The following is a 14,474-nucleotide window of genomic DNA, read 5'->3' on the forward strand; positions in this document are numbered from 1 at the left end:
TTCTGTGGGAGACCATGTTAAAGGCCTTGCTACAGTCGAGAAGGTGTACAACATCCACTGCTGTCCTTCTATCCACACAGCCAGTCATCTCATCATGGAAGGCAATTAGATCGGCCAGGAGCAATTTTCCCTTGGTAGATCCATACTGGCTGATGTCAATCACCTTCTTGTCCTTCAGGTGGCAGGAACTGACTTTAAGGAGTATTCATGCCATAACCTCCCTTTCCCCTGATCTACAATGTTGAAGATGATTGTGGTATTGTGCCTCTTTACCTCTCCTGGTTGTTGTCTCAAAGATGGTAGAGAGTGTTATGAAGTGGTAGGTAGCTGCCAATGGTGCTTCAAATGGACCCTAGAACAGGTGGTACCAGGATGCTCCATCCATCTGTCCAGGTGTTCTCCAGCCAGCCACCCCTGCCTCTACCCTGCTCCTCCTGACTGTGGAAACAGGTTTGGCTCTTACTGTATGGTCAGAACAAATGGGTTTGATTTACTGTCCTGCTCCAGCTTCAACAAAACCCTCAACAAGTACTTCTGAACAGCACTGGTGACATGATTTTCATACGTTGTTATCCTCTTTCCTGTTTCTTGACCCTCCTTTTTACCACCTTTGTACCTCCCTTTCTTTAACCCAGTCTTATCTCCTCATTACTTTTTCCCCATTGGTTCCAGTTTTGCTACATCCATAACTTTATTTGGTATTCCTGATGCCATTACCTAGGCTTTATGTCAAATCACTGATACACTTAACTCAGTGCTGTTGGCCTTGCAAGGTTCTGCTCCACAAAAACATTCTCAGTGCTCCCCTCCAGTTATCTGTGAGGGCCAGCCATTTCTCATGTAACTCCCTGTGAACCCCCTGCAAAATCCAGCCATTCCTCATGACATTATCTGTAACCTTTGTCAGCTTCTCACACTGTTATCATGCCTGACAGTTTTTGATGTCATATCCAGTCCATGTCTAGATGTGCTGTTCGGTTATCTTTGTTAGCTTATATAGTATGTCTGGGGAACCCTAAGAATGCAGTCTCAGAAACCGACACTCTGCCCTGGCTCCTCCAGAGGCTGTCACAGGTGGGCCATTGCCCCCTGGGCTAAGCATGAAGCCTGTCATCAAGAGTCAACAGGGCAGGTTCTCCAGACCATCTTTGGTCTAAGGGCGACTGTGCCTTAGGGGACATGTAATGGGATGAAGTGTTCGGGGATTTTGCAAGACTTACCGTGAGATGTTAAGTGAAGGAACCATATGATGGGGAAAGGGAGGCATCAAAGTGGTTTGGGGAGGAACAAGCATGGGAAGGTAGAGGTATAAGGAGATAAAAGGGGTTGGTCACCTGTAAACAGGCTGCTGATCAGTACGCTCATCTAGCCATGCCCTGTGTCTCATTAGCATAGTCTCATTAAACTCAATTTCTAATGATTCTCCTGTATGAGTGGCTCTCTGCGATGTCTATATGAAGGTCTAAGTGCCGGCAACTGGGATGAGGACCGTGGGTCATAGGTGCTTGCGTGTCTGTGGTGCCAGCAGCTGGAGTTAGTGAGAGTGCGTATGTCAGTGCAAATATTAAGCCAGATTAATGCATGAGTAGGATAAATGGTGTAGGAGCCAGGTATATATGTGTATGTTTCTGTGAGTGAGAAACTGATTTCATATTTAAAATATATTTATGAATCCATCAAAGATTGCTCAGGAATTTCAATGTAAACATAGTCCTTTTAATATAGTTCATCTGCCTGAAGAGACAGCACCATTCAAGACATCATGTGAAGTCCATACTGACTTTACTGTGGCGTACTGAAAATAGGTAAATTTAATATATTGAGAATTATCCTTTGATAAAAAGCAGTGCTAAAATCAGGATGTAGTCACTGCAATGGTGGAATTCATAGCTGTATTTACCCCCATGAGGCTCCTCATACGCTGCATCAGAAAAGGTAAGGATTTTAAGAAAAGAGTTCATTGAAGTGAACTTAAGAGAGGAAAGGGCCAAGCCAGGAGTTGGGGAAAAGCATCTGTCCACTAGGAAAAGGCATGATATTTCAATGGATGGTCAGTTATTTAACTGTATTCTCGTTCATCCACACTTACATATGAAACATACTTGGAAGAAAAAAATATTGACATTATAGTCCAATGGCCATGCCCTCCCCACAGGTCGGGTTGCACAGGTCTAGTTAATATGTAATTTATGCAAAATGGAAGAGCTTCAGTGGGCAATGACTGAAAGAGATTTATCTACCAATATTGGTCTGGCTTTTAGGACACAAATATGGTGGTAGGAGAGTTGAATTGAGTTCTCTGTTTCAGACCAAGAAAAGGTGATTTAAAGGCAGATGTCCACTCCTCAGGTGGATGCCCAAACAACATGCAGACATGAAAGAAACTGCTTGGGAAAAACTGTCAGAAATTTGTTGCAATTGTTATTTCTATTTCATTAATCTTTCTTACACTGTTCATCATTGCTACAGACTTCTGAAATACAACAGAAAATGCTGAAACGTGCCACTTTCAAGCAGCCAGGATCAATATGTTCTCAGAAGAAACTGGCAGCCCTGATTAACATCCAGCACTATCTCTGTTGGAAGGACCATGTACAAGTTACTGAAAGCTATAAAAATGTATTAACATATACTCCAACAGACACTAAGTATTTTTTTAAATCTCAAACAACATCTTATTCATAGTATCTATATACAAGGTAAGCGAGAGGAATTGTTCTGTTAGTGTCACATCCTCAAAAATATAGAAAGGGAAATATTTATTGATTTTTCAAAACCATAGAATTACCATGGGTGAATTCTTAAGTCATATTTCTGACAGCTGAATGGAATAAGAACCAAAAAGGAAAATGAACACAAAAAGGAAATACAGCCATTTTTCTACTTATTTATTAATAAATTAAAACGTATCAAATTGAAAAATATTTAATCATTCATGTATAGTATAGTAAATAATCAGAAGAGAGTACCATATTACAAATGTAAAAATCAGGTCACACTCACAACAAAGAGAATTGCTCAGATATGGTTTTCTACTTGTAAAAGCTAGTTCTTCAAGCCCGTGAAGTATTGGTTTGGAAAAACTCTCATTTACATTTGTGAATGCTTGATTCTCAGGACCATTAACTGGCAGAAAATAGCATTGAATTAGATATGAATTCCATCTAGGCTTTTCCTGAGAATTAATGGTATGCAACATATTACAAGCTTTAATGTCAAGTGAGAACATGCAGATTCATTTAAACAGAGCTAATGACGTTTTCCTGGAATACACTGAATTTCCAAATGACCATCTTATTATTTGTATTTTACTTCCTCCATGTTTCCTCTAGTTGTTTATTCATAATGTTAGCCCCATGACTTCAGATAATTAATGATGCACAAGAAAAATCAGTAAATAATATCCTTTGCTGATTATTCATAATTATTTAGATACTGCAATAGTTGTCTAATGGGGAAATTTATCTTTGATTTAATTATAAAAGTAATTGAAATTGTGTTGGAAAAAAGTGTTCTACTCTGTTTCTCTCTTCTATGATAGAACTCAGTAGAGAGAAGAGTCTCTTGATACTTATTAAAACTGTTATCTAAATACTTCATTTTTAACTACTTCTTATTTTCTTAGATAATACTGAAGTTGGCTTATTTTAATTTGGATGTCTGATTGTCAAGATCCAATAACTGTTTTCCTAGTGTACACACCAGCACACTATTTTTACATGAAAGTACTAGTAATGAAATTGCTGGCATGATAGTTTGCCATCATTAATTTTTTTTCCAAATGTCATAGAAAAGGTGTGAAGTAATGTAATGATGAAAATTAGAGATCTGTATCCCCCAAATGTAGTCTTTGTAGGACAGAAAAAATATTCACTCTATGCACATGTAAGAAAATAGAAGAAATGTTTGCTTTTTGTGGGTAATTGTATGCCAAAGTGGTGACATTTATCCACCCATTACAGTGTGACACCTAGCAATGGGTTTGGACCTCTCACTTCCTAAAAAGTGGAAATGTCCCACATGGTTTTTGGTATGGTAATTATGAATTCTTTTATTATGCATTCTGATAATATTTAAAAGAACAAAATTTGGAATATTGTTTAATGCCAGTTCATATGTAGGGCATATTTGTGCATCTGCTTTCATTTTTACAAGTTTTTATCTGCTAGATGATGGCAGATCTCATGTGCAGGAAACAGAAGTGTGAACAAGCAATAAACCTTTACTACAATGTTGTGGAAAAATCACCAGGTATATAACATGAATAAACTCAAAGAATAAATAAGCTTGAAGATTGTGCATTTGTTCAGATTTACACTCTCAAGTTTTAAAAAAATAACTCACGAAAATTTGAAAACTCTGGGTTTTTAATTTCACCTACAAAATTTCCCCCTTCTGAGTAAAATCCAGGATTTGTCAGGACTTTCTGTAGTATGATATATAGAATATGTATAGATCTGAAATTTTCTGGAAGAGCTTTTTACTTCAAGAAGCTGGAAATGTGAGCAGCATCTGAATTCTTTTTGTCTCTGTGGCTCTGCCATTATTTCTTCCCAAGAGATAAGCAGTATTGCTGTATCTTATCAATTACAGCCCCCAAAACAAATAAAAAAATTCTGCATGATTTAAGTCAATATTTAAATTCTGCCAGATTTGAAAGCGTCCAAGTTATTGTAAGGTAGAGATAAAACGTACTCTATTGCTTTATAATTTTTAGGTGACTTTTCAGCCCTGGAAAGATTAGTTGATTTGCTAAGAAGTGGTAACCTTGATAAAACTACATTTTTATTTGAAATGGTGAAGAAACATGATTATTTTTGGAACCTAACTATAACTACTGCAAAGGACTCTACTGCTGGTATGGCATGCAAAGGAATATTTGTGCATTTTTGGTTTTCATAGCAGTACTGCAGTTTATGTGACTGCTTTAAGGTTCAGCTTGTTAAATCTTACTGATTCATGTGCACAGATATTAAACTAGTGTTTTCAAATTTGCTTATAAGTTAGAGCTGGTAAAAATACAAACTTCTTAATAGGTCAAGACTTCTTTTGGAAAATACTGGAGCGTGACGATGGGGAAAACTATGTATCGTGAAACAGGGTATTTCAGATGCAAAAGTATGTTGGTTTGAATATATCAACTGCAGATACTTAACACAAGAATTGTGTTGATTGTAAGTAGTCCTCCATCTGCAAAAGTTAGGAGATAAATCCTGGCTTAAATTATTCCAGTGAGCCAGTATTCTGCCCAAGATATTTTTCTATAATGTAGTCAGTAAAAGAGTTCAAATAAGTTCTGTAACATACTGTAGAAAGCACCTGTTATTTTGGGGGATCTCAAAACTTGTTCTATACATTTATGTTGTACACATGACCTCTATATTCCACAAATGTGGGGTTTTACACATTTTCCAGTTATATATATAAGTCTAGGTAGTTCTTAGTCTACTTTTTGGCTTTAGACCTTTTTGGAATTTTGGCTTTAAAATGAGAGATTATAGAGTTTAACATCTAATACGTCTCTGTAAATGATATATCAAAATACAATTAAGTAAAACTAATTTGGACTATATAGTCAATCAGTGAGAATTTTTCTTTTCCTTTTACTGCATAATGCAGAATACACAAGCCCAAATTTTTTGTAACTGGAATCTGTTACATCTACAGGTGTAAGTGAATGGGATGTGTTAAATATGTGAAGACACAATAAAGAGTATATATCACAGATCTTTCAGCCTTCACTGGACTGTCTTTGTAGCACTGAATGAAAAAGTTAATAAAATTTTCGTTATGTAGATGTGCATTTTTTTTTTTTTTTTCAACTTTGACATTTAAGGCAGAAGTCTGGATAAATGTAGGCATCTGTGTCCCAGAGAGATTTGAATTGGCAGGTTTCCAGCAACACATACCATTGACAGAGTTTAAATTTATTCAGTACCTAAGTAGAAGTACTTCATTCATTGCAGAAGCACTCTTTGTCTAAGCATATAAGCAGAAACTAGGTACTTAAGCAGTCATGATTCAAGGCAAGAGCTGTGCTACTTGGGCAAAAGTAAACAAACCATTCTTCTGAAGGGTTAACTTCCTCCTTCCTTGGCAGACTTTATCTAGTTTGTGCCTGATTTGTCTCTTTTTTTTAAATGGTTGATTTTGCTTTAATCTGTGCATAGGAACTGGCAAGCACATGATGTGTAAAGCTATAAGAACTGTGAAGCTATAAATGAAAGGATGCCATATGTATGACAAAACATGTACCTCCATCAATATATTATAAAATAAACTAAACATCTATCTGAAGAAATTAATACACATTGTTTATGTTTGTATACAGATGTATGCTTACTGCAAATATTTCAAAATTCTCTTTTTCTAAAAATACTTTTCTCTTTCATGGTGCTTTATATACATAAATATGGTAACTTCATATTGAGATTGATTGCCCTCTACTCTTTTCAAACAGGCACATGGGGACAATCTAATCAAGCTCTGAGATAATTTAACAAAGTTAAAAAGGACAGTGACTGCTGCCAGAGAGCTATCAACAATACGATTCAGATTTGTCTAAATCCTCTTGGACTTTGGCTCTTCATGTGCCACATTGCCACAGCTTTTCTGACAGTGTTTATAAATTATGGAAGTGATTTTTCTGCTCTGGTGAACTTAGCCATTCCTTCCATTGTTTGGGTTAAGACTACATTCCTGAGCAAGGCTCTGTCTCTTATCAAATCCAAGACTTCTCCTTGTAGGGATATCTGTAAGGTAGGTTGGCTGCTGTCTTGAGGTTTTCCTGTGCATTTTCATTTAATTGTCAAGTACAAAGTACAGCACCCTTTTGTAGAGTACTTTATCAATGCTTAAACCAATGCTTCTTACACTCTGCAAAAGACTAATTTGATTCAACACTTTCAATGTTATCCCATTATTCTCCAGGGAGAGAACAATGTACCATTGTTGCCTCAGTCTCCTGAAAACTTACAGTGTTCTCTTACCTTCAGTCACTGCAAGCTCTTCAAGAACAGCATGAACCTATGAGAACCTGGCAGTACTGCCAGTAGCACTGTGCTTTGTGTTTCAGGACCTTGGCGTAGCCTTTAGCACCAAAACAAGCATTCTGAGTTCTTGCTCAAGATGTGAAAGCCATATTCTATGTGCTTTCCATTCCCGTCTTTCTGCATCAGCACATGTTCAGTGTAAAGCTGTCAGGTCTGTTCCTCCAGACAAGTAGGTGTTTAGCATCATATCCTGAAGTTGCACAATTCAGTTTGAGCCTCTGTTCTCCTGCAGTCCTTCTTGAATTTCTCAGGGCAGGAAGAAGATTCCAGTTTGAATTTACTTCTGCTGCAGGTGAACATCTTACCTGGAAATATCAAAACCCATCTGAAAATAGTTCAAGGGCAAGGTTCCTAATAACTATTTGCGAGTATTAAAGAATAGAGGAGTCTGGGAAACCACTGAGGTTTTAAGTATCTTGAACACAGTAATTCAGAAACTGTTATTAAAGTTTGTCGTTGGTAATCCTCATTAGAAAGACTGGTTTACTATCTTCTTCTCTCAGTCAAGTTGACTATGTTTGTTTACCATGGGTCAGAACCATATCCAGTAGAGACTTCTGTTGCTCAATTGCTTTGCAACATCCAGACTTTTCAAAAAGGTCATATTGCTTGTCACATAGTTGAGGGCGAAAAGATTAATTGCTCCACTTTGCATTAGCAGCAGGCTTACAAAAGAGGCATCTGGACAGAGTTTCAGATGGCAAAAAAATTTCTTCTGAGTCTATTAGTAAATCAAATGGGTGGTACTCATTCCTTATTCCTGATTCCAACTGGCAAGACACATCTAATGTCCATGTGATTAAACTCTTTCATCTCTGAACCAGAGTGTGTGCAACCCAATTGCCTATTGAAATTGTTCCTGGCCCATATTATGCATTAAAATGTGACCAAGTATTGTCTGAGACTATGGTGGCTGACATGGGGCAAAACCACACCAGGAATTGTGCAAACAATTTCACAATATAGACAGCAGAAGGAAATGCCAAGCCCTAGCTCTGGTGCAGTTTATTTCTTGCCATAGAAGGAGGTTTTGGTCTGAAGATAAATGTAGGAAAGTTCCCTTTGAACCAGCTAAGTCCCTGGAGTTCTGGCTTTGACTTGGGCTTTGTGATACTGAAGATGCAAAGCATGGAGTCGGTCAGTGTACCAACTCTCCTGATCACTTCCTCCACTGATCAGCATGAATATGTCACTTCTGCAGAAAGTCCAGAGTTTTCTTTATCAACGGCAAACATGGAGAAGGGATGTATCAAAATGCCTTTCAAATTATCTTTGCTACCTTATTTAATAGTCACGGTTGCCTCCTTGCCTGGTTGGAAGGTTCATCCAGTGATCTGAAAGCTCAAAGTTTGTCATGCTTGGGAATATCCTAAAGCCCTACGTGAAGAAAATCCATCAAATGCATAACAGGTAATATCACTGCTATAATATCAATAAATAGGTACTGCAAGGTTCCCATCTTCTTTACCAGCAAGCTTTTAGCATCAGGTTTATTGGTAAGTGACTTACTTGCCAAGATCTTCAAACAAACTAATGAAAGTGCTAATTTAAAGCTGATGACAATGAAATGGGAAGTGGTGGAAGAAGGGATGGACAATTGTATCCTAAGGGATGGACAATTGTATCCTAAACAACATACCTCAAGGAAAGATGAAGAGCAAGGGCCGGAGCAGCAGGCTCAAAGGATACAGCCCCAGATGAGGCTTCTCAGTTTGGGTTTTTTCCTCATTTTCTCACAATGTAGCAGTTTCCACAGAAGTCCGATCCAAGGTTGCAGCTCCACTATATCAGAGCTGACCCTGAACACAGGCAGCTGAACACCAGGAGGTGTGAGGACATCGTTGCAGCATCTGCTGTTGCACTCACAACCCCTGCCAAGCAGGGTTTGCCGGTAGACATCCAGCTGATCCTAATCTGGCCAAGGACCTTCTGGTCTGAAGGTATCCAGTGAGCCCAAGAGCCCTGCCCTTCCTTCCAGATCTTCTTGTACTCTTTTCAGGCCAGAATTGCCATCCCAGCTGCTGTCCCTGGTTAATGGTGCTGGTTGCCCTTCTGGATGAGAGTACACCTGCAACTTCTCAGCAAGAAAAATTCTGATCCTCAGTCAAAAATTGGTGTGCCAAGTACACATGATCTTCAGCTGCTGTCATCTCAGATGCTTTTGTCCGTTTGGCTGAAATACCAGGCGCTGCAAATAGAGTGAAACTAAACTATAGTTAGTTTAATTAAAATTAAATTGAAACTAAACTAGATGGGCATCTCCACCAACGAGTTGTGAATACTTAGTCATGGCTTTGACATTAACAAATGGAGGCATTCAGCCTTTTTCTGCTCTTTATGTTCAGTTTCCTGAAATTGGCTGAAATTCTATTCTTTGAGATATGTTTTTGTATGTATATTCCTACATCTCTTGCTTTAAGGCCATAAGCATTTTTCCAGAAATTCTGATGCTGGAAGAAACAGATATTGTAGGGTGTGTACCTTTCTTTTTACACCAGCATGAATGACATGAGAAAAAAAAAAAAAGAGGGAAAATAGAGGAGGGTACCTTGTAGGTATCTCATATGCGTACTAGTGAGATAAAAATTTGTCAGTCTTGAGTGAGTGAATATACATACAGGAGAAGCATGAATGCACATATTGACAACACACTTAGAAATAGATCTAGAATATTAATATCTAACCATTCCTTTTTTTTTAACATCTTTTAATTTTAAAGATAAAGGAAAATGTAGCACTTCTGAAGACTTCCATGTTTCCATGACCTGGAGTAAGGTGAAATTAGCGATAGAACAGGTATACAAATAGTAGCAGTGTAAGGTGATTAATTTCTAGTTTGGGAAACAGTGTGATTTATGAGATATTTAGAAAAATGCATAACCACTCTGTTTACATATGGGGTAGTTAGAATTTTTAGATAAAGATGCATATTGCTTTATATTAGTCACTATTTGAGAAACTAGGGAGTACCATATAGAATTTAATGTTACAGTAATTTAGATAAGAAGGAAGTGGCACAACAGGGTTTCAGAACAGCAGAAAAATTGTTAAAGAAGTTTTGTCATTGTTTTCAAGAGGGCCTAAATCAGCTAAAGATGTTACAGAAATACAGTTTAGTGGCTGATACAGACATATGCAATGTAGAAAATGCTTTCAGTGTACTTGTAGAAATGGCAAAAAATTAGGTAAAAAATTCTTTAGATCTTTTCATACACATTCCTTTCTGTTACAAATTGCTAATAGACTTCTGCTTTGCTTTTTTACCTGTTTTTTCGTCACAATGAATAGCATTTTCTTCTTAACTTGAAGCTAAAATCTTTGAAATTAAATTAATAAGCATATTAAAATTATTATATATGAATGTGTTTACTACTCTTTTCTATGTTGAGCATGGACTAAAAGAGACAGAGTGTATGCTGTTTAACTTGTACTTTTTCCTCTTTACTTAAGGTCACAGTGAACTTTGCCAGTAAACACACTGGGTGAGATTATGATGTCATTCGTACTAAACTTTTCCATTGATTTCAGTGGAGTTAGGCATACCAGTATTTATAGAACTTCATATACTTTTTTTTTTAAAGCATACAGTTTATTTGCTTATAGAAAAGCACACCCATACCTCCTAAGAGTTACGAAAACTGTGGATTTCAGTAAACTGCTCTTTAGTGCAACAGTTACTTAAGAAACTTAGAGATTGAATTATGTACTGAATGTTCTACAGAATCTGGAGGCAAGATCAAGCTACTGTGCTGTTAAGAGTTAATAAGTAGCACATTATTTCTTAAGACTTACCCTTTCAGTTCTGTGTTGTGCATAAATAAATTGAATTATTGATGTTTTTCTCCTTTTCCCAAGATTTTCAGTGTAGTCAAATCAATATTGGGAAATAGCAGTGCAAAACTAGAACTAGCTGAACACTCTGGTCCTGATCCAGCAAAATATTTAACTACATGCTTCCCCTGCACGAATATGTGTACTTAATTATTTTAATAAAACTATGTGAATGCTCAAAACTAATCATCAACCGTTAAACGTATTAAAGTGAGTAATGTATTTTACTACTTCAAGAAGCCCTTTGAGCTTGATTTGATTAGCAGTGTTTTGAATCATTAAGAGTTGAATAATCCAAATTCTTCATAGTGCACTGAGGAAACGCTGTCACATTGACAGCACCCAGCTGTAAAAGGTTATTCCTGGCAATTGTGTCTTTGCTGTAACACCAGAGATGGTTTTCCTTTTGTATCTGCTGTGCTCAATGTTCAGACAAGGTGAAAAGCTTCTACAGGTGTTTCAATTATAAGAACTTTTGAATCATATAGTCCATCTAGTCTGTCAATGATATGTTGTTCCAATATAAAGATTTCATATATAAATTTCACTGTGTTATGAGATTCTAGGAGCCTGTCTGTAGGTATTTGGGTGCAAGATAAAAAGGTAGAAGTGCAGGTATATGTTCCTTGATTTGTAATGCTTTAATGGGTGTTTACTATAAGTGGCAGTACTGAGGGCTATTCCACAATCTGTTAACAACCTGTTTGGTTTTACATTAGCTTTTTGTAACATGACAGTGCAAGATACAATACGATCACTAACCTATGAAGGGAGTTAATTGCTGCAATTCATGTGATTTATATTTTCTTAGAAGGAAAGCATTCAAATTATGACAGTGACCCAAGCCCATGGGATACTTAAAACGGACTGCCAAGGCCAGAATTCAACTAAAACAATTAGCAAAAATAAACTGGGTGTTGTCAGATGCTACAGAGTCAGAAATAAGTGGAGTGCTAGTTGTTGCTCATCTCCCAGTTCATCAGTCCTTATGTACTGTTTTACTCTCCAAATGAAACGTGTACTAAAGCAATAACACATAGTCTCGAGGACCCGTGCCAGCACCTGGACTCTGAAAAGCAAGTGCTGTGACATGGTCCTCTTATGTGAGTGCAATGCCTGCAGGCATGTCAGCCCTGGGTAGGGTGAGCCCACCAAGTGTGGCACTTTACTTGCAAACTGCATAAGGATCCAGGGTGCTTTTTTTCCTTGAAGGTCTCTTTTAGGGGGTTTCCTAACACAATGTACACATTAATTCAATTAAAATGTCCAGATAGAAAAAAAAATTGTACCACAGGTCACATGTTCATTATCTTAATGTTTTCTGGGATATCCTATTTTAACTCTTAATCTGTTGTGATACCAGCTCTGAAGTGCTGTTTTAATCTCAGATTAACCTCAAGAAGATATACAGGTGGTAAACAACTATTTTTTCTGCACCTCTTGAAGTCTTCAAACTCACCTTCAGTTACCTAAAGGATGAGAGATATATTGAGGTGATGGAAGTTTGTCATGATGTAAGAAGTCATTCAAAGAACTTTGAATTACATAACGAGAAAAATAGTTTTAAATTTATTATTGTCTTTTTTTTTTTTAACTAGGTTTTGACACTCTCTACAGTTTATCCAAAGATACAAGAAGATTTTAGAAAATGCACCAGCAGCAATCAAACCCTAAAAATAAGATCTTAATACAAAATGTTTAGCTATTAGAGATGTCAGTAAACACTAGATATATACAAAAAAAGTTGAGTAAATATGAATTTTAGACTTTTTAATTAACATAAAATTAACGTTTTCACTTTTTAAAGAACGACATGGGGTGACAGCTGTTTAAGAAAAGACTAAGATTACTCAGACATGAACACTAAAGTCTGTACATGTTCAACAAGGGAGAGCTTTAGGTTCACCAGCAGGGGACATTGCATTTATCAGAGCTGTATTATAAAGATGGTTCAATTTCAAAGACAGTGAATATCAGACCCTCTCTCTTGCATCCGCTTACATTATTTGCTCAGGCTGAAATAACCCTGAAGTGGCAGTAATTTGGATTTATCAATTTTAAACATCTTTTGCCTGCCTGGATGGTGCAGACAGGTTTTAAATAAAACCGGTAAGACTGTCACATGCAGTAGTCTGTGTCAAGGACATGACAAGATCTGCCATCTCCAGCAGCCTCCAGGACCAGGTTTTCTCCTGCCCAGCTGCTGGACCCCAGTCTGGTGTGACCTCAGTGGGAACACTGGGCCCTCATACCTGCTCTATGATCTCCTACTTCCCGTCTAGTCCAGCTTACTTGTCCTGCCCAGCCCTCTTGAGTACCCTAGTCCTCAAATTCATCTTCGTTTTCCTTCTTATCAGTAACACCATCCAGATTAGCTCTCTCCAAAGCTCAGCCTGTAGTTCCATCTGTTATGGTCTGGAGATTTTTGGTCTTCATCATCATCTTAATTATCCCTTGTCTACCAGGTTTGTGTCTCTGTGTTTTGTTTACCCCTTTCCCTTTTTCTTGTTATCCCCTCTGAACTAAAAAGGTCCTTGATCTTATAACTTTAATGAAGATACTCTTACATTACATGTACCCTCAAGAGTCTGTGTACCAAACTTCTTTAAAAATCACTTTTAGAGTAGAGTTTATGTGTGCATTATAATTTACCCACACCTCAGATGCCTAATAAATTTATCAGGTAGCATTTTTCAGGTATGTGTACATCACAGCGTCTACTGACTCTAGTGCTACTCAGTCACTTGCCCTTTCCATCTATCATCATCACATGAAACATCAGTAAATATGGGTTGTGTGTGTATGTCATGAGACCAACCTTAAATTTAATAAACATTTTTATCATTAAAGTGAATATACAGTCATTACCTCATGTCGTTTTACATTTCCAGTGTTGAAATGTGAAGTTTCTTCACTTATTATTTTTATGTTTCCTTCTTCCTGAGAATTTCTTTCAAGTCAGATATATTTTAGATGAATGTTCAAAGATACGCTTCTGGATATGGTGTGGTCTGACAAATTACTCATTTCATATCATGCTTACCTTTTTACAGCTCAGTAGTACTCATACTGAAATGAAGACTTCATCTTGTAGCAATAAAAAGAGGAGGACTGAAGTCATTTGTCCCTTTATCCTCATTTATTGATGATTAAGGACACTGTAGTATAATTAAGAACTGTACATTAGATTAATGCTTTGTCAGTATTTTCAGGATAGTGTATCCATAGACTTTTTAACTTATATAACAGAAGGTTTTCTGCTCATGTTGTCCTAACTTGGTGCCAAATGAGTATAAGCTAGGAATATTTATGGATTTATTAGCATGTCGATCAACTCAACCTCAGATATGAAGGAGAAGGAATATAAAGACAAAATGATGAAAAATGTAATACTTTTTGTGCATTGGAAGGAATCTTCTCTTGTCCTACTAAATACTTTTAAAACTATCTCTGTTGAGAAGGGGAACGTGATTTACATTAGCGCATACTTAACAATGTGCTTAATACTGTCCTGAATGTAGATATTGAATTGCTGCTATACAGAAGAAAGGAAACCTTGGCATTTGCACTGCAAAAATAAAACTGAGGCTT

This window comes from Athene cunicularia, assembly GCF_003259725.1.
Source record: "Athene cunicularia isolate RWA chromosome 2 unlocalized genomic scaffold, athCun1 chr2_part1, whole genome shotgun sequence".
Classification (NCBI taxonomy): domain Eukaryota; kingdom Metazoa; phylum Chordata; class Aves; order Strigiformes; family Strigidae; genus Athene; species Athene cunicularia.